The sequence below is a fragment of the Grampus griseus genome (genome assembly GCF_964374135.1).
Source record: "Grampus griseus genome assembly, chromosome: 19".
NCBI lineage: Eukaryota > Metazoa > Chordata > Mammalia > Artiodactyla > Delphinidae > Grampus > Grampus griseus.
The window spans coordinates 17,142,744-17,148,032 of NC_139013.1; positions in this window are offsets into that span (position 1 = coordinate 17,142,744).

Consider the following 5,289-nt stretch of genomic DNA (forward strand, 5'->3'; position numbering starts at 1 on the left):
GGAACTAATAAACAAATTCAGCAGAGTTGCAGAATACAAAATCAATATGCAAAAATCTGTTGCATTTCTATACACTAATAATGAACAATCAGAAAAAGAAATTAAGAAAAACAATCCTATACAAATACATTAAAAATAGAATAAGAATAAATTTCATCAAAGAGGTGAAAGACCTGTATATTGAAAACTTATAAGATATCAACGAAAGAAATTGAAAAAGACAGGTAAAAAATGGAAAGATATACAATGTTCACGTATCGGAAGAATTAATATTGTTAAAATACTACCCAAAGCAATCTACAGATTCTAGGCAATCCCTAATAAAATTCCAATGACACTTTTTCACAGAAATAGAATAATCCTAAAATTTGTATGGCACCATAAAAGACAACAAATAGACAAGGCAATCTTAGAAAGCAGAGCAAAGCTGGAGGCACCATGATCCCTGATTTCAAGCTATATTACAAAGCTATAGTAATTAAAACAGTGTGGGGCTGGCAGAAGAACAGACACATGGATCAATGGAAAAGAATAGAGAGTCCAGAAATAAACCCATGCATACTTGGTCAATTAATTTATTACAAAGAAGCCAAGAATATATAATGGGGAAAGGAAAGTATCTTCAGTAAATGGTGTTGAGAAAACCAGACAGCCACACGTAAAAAAAAAATGAAACTGGACCACTATCTTACACCATACACAAAAATTAACTCAAAATGGATTAAAGACCGTAAGACCTAAAACCATAAAACTAGAAGAAAACATAAGTTGTAAGCTCCTTGACATAGGTCTTGGCAATGATCTTTTGAATCTGACACTGAAAGTCAAAGCAACAAAAGTAAAATCACAAATACAGACAACAGATTGGTGGTTGCCAGAGGCAGGGGGTGGGGGGTGGGAGAAATAGTGAACTGTTTTGGGGTTTTTTTTTTTTTTTAGTTTAAATAAATTGAATTTAAAAAATAGCCACTTAGGGACTTCCCTGGTGGTGCAGTTGTTAAGAATCCGCCTGCCAATGCAGGGGACACGGGTTCAAGCCCTGGTCCGGGAAGAGCCCACATGCTGCGGAGCAACTAAGCCCTTGCACCACAACTACTGAGCCTGTGCTCTAGAGCCCACAGCCAGAATTACTGAGCCTGCACACCTAGAGCCCATGCTATGCAACAAGAGAAGCCACTGCAATGAGAAGCCTGTGCACCACAATGAAGAATAGCCCCCGCTCGCTGCAACTAGAGAGAGCCCGTGTGCAGCAACAAAGACCCAACCCGGCCAAAAATAAATATTTATAAAAAAAAAATACCCACTTTACAACCAACCTTTAATTAAATCTATCCCCAAAGCTCACTAAGATAACAAAGGGATCCCATTGGTAACGCCCAGCTGCCTGTTAGAGCCCTCTGTCCCCATCCTGCTTCGATATCTTGCGTGTATGCACACCAGCTGTCCCTGTCCCTCTCCTCCCTCTGTCCAAATGCCCCAAACCCCTTCTCTCCTCACACCCAGCTCTGAGCTCCATAGCCCACGCAGCCCCTCTCACCTTCCACTCCCTTCTTTTCTTTGCTGTGATAACTCTGCTCTTTCCTGGGTAACCCTGTTCCCTCTTCCTTCCGGGACCAATGGGATCTGTCTTTCTTCTTCTCATTACCCTGACTACACAAAGGCATGGGAAACACCAGGAAGACAGAATTCTCCTTATGAGGCTGGGAGGAGGGGAGGCTGAAGTGCCCGCCTGTTAGAGATGGTTTCCCAGCCACACCCCTCTGCAGGCGTCTGCATGTGTATGTGCGGGGACACACACACATACACGTGCTCACTTACCATGAAGGAGAGAAGACACACATACTCTTGGGTCCCATGGGGTGTAAGGTGCTCAGTCCCAGAAACAAGTGCTCCGTCTTAAGCCACGTGTCTAATTAACGTGGCCTACGTAGCTGGGCGCTGATAGGTCCTTCCTGTTCTGCAGCTCATGGTGCTTAACCTCAGCCCCCTGGCCCGGGAGAAAGCTGGGTGAGGCAGAGGGGCTCTGATGCCCCAGTCAGGAGGGCCGAGGGTGGTCCAGGGGCTCCTCTGCCCCAATCTGACCCTGTCCACCACCTCCCCAGGGCTGGGTGGGCCACTCAGAGTCCTCTTCAGGCAAACAAAGCTTACTGAGTGCAACCGTGTGCAAGTTCAGGTCCCTCCCAGACCAGCACAGGGTAGGGAAGCACCTCTCAGAGGGGCTGCTTCCCCCAGAGCCACAGAGAAGTCCTGCCTCTCCTTCCTGGGCTCCGGCAGCCTAGCTTCACCCTGGAAGAGGCTGTAGGACAGTGCTTAAGAAAAGCAATGTTTTTCCTTTTTCCTTCAGTTTTGCAGATCCCCAAACAATTCTTTCGATATGATGGTTCTGATTAGATGCCTAAAATACTTCCATTGGATATTTTTCTCTACTTTCATACCCATCTGTGTCTTAAACCCCTAAGAGTCAGCCAACTACGGCTCACAGGCCAAAACCCACCGGCAACCTGTTTCTGTAAATAAAGTTTTATTGGGACATAGACATGCTCATTTGTTTTCCTATTATCTATGGCTGCTTCATGTTACGATTGCAGAGTTGAATGGTTTCAGCAGAGACCTTTCGGCCCACGGAGCCTAAAATATTTGCTACCTGGCCCTTTAAGAAAAAGTCTGCTGACCTCTGACCTGAACTGCAAATATAATTCACTTATAAATCAGCAGTCAAATAAACTTTTGGGATGTCCAATAAACTTTGAGTAAGCCATTCAACACCATCACTCAAAGATATAAAAATGAAAATCCCAGAAGCTCAAGGTAAACCGTATAGAATCTCAATTCTAAATCCATACATCTCTTAAAATGACACACACACACAGGAATATATTCTCATAGGAAAAAACTTCAAACAGTACAATTAAAGATCCCTTTGAAAGTCACCCCAATCCAATCCACTCCACACTGGGATAATTTGGCCTAATTCCTTACAGACTTCTTTCTAGCTATGTATTTACAATTATGTAAACAGAGAATATACAGTTGTGGCTTTTTTTTGCATGCACGTATTTTTAAGCCATAAATGGTATATAAGTACATATTGTTCACAGTCTGCTTTTTAATTTAACAATACATTTTGGACATTTTTCCGAGGCAGTACATACATGCTTTTTAACCATCTAGAATATCTGAAGGTTGGGTGTTGCAAACTCTAATCTCAATGCACACAAACGTCTGGAGTGCCCGCTGAGCTTAGCATAACCAGCTATCCCTCTTCCCAGGAAAGAGGAGCCAACGTCCTTGGGTCACGTCAGAAAGCAACCTTTCAGTTGATGCACTGCAGGCCCCTGGCACACACACGCCCCCGCCATCTATTTGAAGGCACTCCCCACCCCCGGAGGCCCTGGTCCTTGTCTACAACTTGTGCCCCCTCAAGGAGTCTTTGCATGACCCTCAGCCCCTCCTGGCAGAGTCCCTAAGAACCATGACTCCAAAAACATCACTCGAACGAGCTATTTGAAAGGAGAATCACTGTGAATTTAAATGACTTTCTCAGAAGCTTGACTTTTAAAAAAGGAAGATGAATCTGGCCCTTGCAAATAAAAAACAGATTGAGAAGCTGAGCTTCGCGGAGTGACTTAAACAGGCATTCAGAGCTGGCACCCACTGGGAACAGTGCAGCAAAGGCGGGCGTTGGGAACAGGCAGAGCCTGGAACTTGACTCACGAGCACCTCCCCCCGCCTTTGTATCTCCTCCTCTTTGCCCCCCGCCTTCATCATCCCCCCCACCTTTATCTCCTCCCTTTGTTCCACAAACCCTCACTGAGCACTGCACCCACCATGTGCCAGCTTGTATATACTGCCCTCAAAGAGTTGCCAGTGATGCCAAGACAGTCCTGAGGCAAGGGACCATGGCATGTGGCTCTGGCCTGGGCAAAAGGATGTGCAAGGTGAGAACTGAAGGAGGAGCAGGGCAGGTAAGGGATGGGGGAGGGGTATGAACCTCTCCCACCAAATATGTGCAATTTTCTCTTTAAGAAGACGCACTCCGGCTGCTGATGGAGAACAGACCTGTGGGAGGGAGTTGCTCCACCCACCCGAGGGCAGCCTGAGTGGCGCTGGGTAAACATTGGCCAAAGGAGCAGGGGTCCCACGCACACTGTGCAGGGGCTGTGCAGGCTGCAGGGAAGACTGTGGCTGGGAGGTGGGTACCGCCTCTCTCCTGAAGGTCCGGCCGTGTTGGTCCAACCATGGGGCGCCAGACTGACCCTTCCTTGGGGAAGGAGAGAGGGACTCCAGGGGGTGCTGAGCTCTCTCCAGCTGAAATTCATGAAGCAGCCAGGAATAGAGGACCCGGGTGAAAACCCCACTGGACTACTGACTGGCTGGATGACCACACACACGGGGCTCAACCCTGGGTCCCTTTTCATTCATTGACTGGAATCAAGACAAGGCCGCCAGCTCCACCCAGCTTCCATGCCCTCACGTGGGGCTGGGATGTTTGTTAGAAACCTTCCTTCCTGCCATGAACACATGTACAGATGGACACCTGAGGGTGCTGGGGCTAAGGAAGGTGGTCAAGCTGAGTAAGGAAAGAACACTCATGCCTGGAAAAGCAGTTGTCGGAAGGAAAGGGACTTCTGTGTTAAGAATGACAACAAACACCATTTGTCTAACTTCTTTCCTTCCAAGCTTACTTTGAAAGAATCAAATAAATATAGAAATGGGCGGGGTGGGGGGTGGAGCCTGTATCCATGGAGGAAAGTTGGTCAGGTATCGGGGCAGGAAATCAGGCACAGCCAAGAATTCTAGCAAGCCTGGTGCAGCGGGCACAGGACGGGTGACAGGGCAGCCTCTGGGAGGTCAGGGTGCCTGGCAGAGTCCAAGAGCCACAAAGGAGGTTCACGAAAGCTTCAGGGGGACGCCAAGGGTCAGCCCCATGGAGTGCCCTCCACAGATGGGCACCAATACATCTCACAACATAGCTTCAGAGTCTATAAAGCAAACGATTAAAGGCAAAAGGAGACTTGACAAATAGCCAGTCATAAAGGTTTTAACACTTTTTAAATGAATAAATTATGCAAACAAAATTAAGTGAGAATATTAAAGGCTTGACTAATAAAATCTGGCGCTCTCTCTCACAGCTTTGTGCTCAGCAAACAGGATACAGTTCTCTCAACCACTCTTAGAATATTTAGAAATATGGGCTTATATTAGACTACAGAAAAAAATCTCAATAGAAGTTATTACTGGGGCTTCCCTGGTGGTCCAGTGGCAAAGAATCCGCCTTGCAATGCAGGG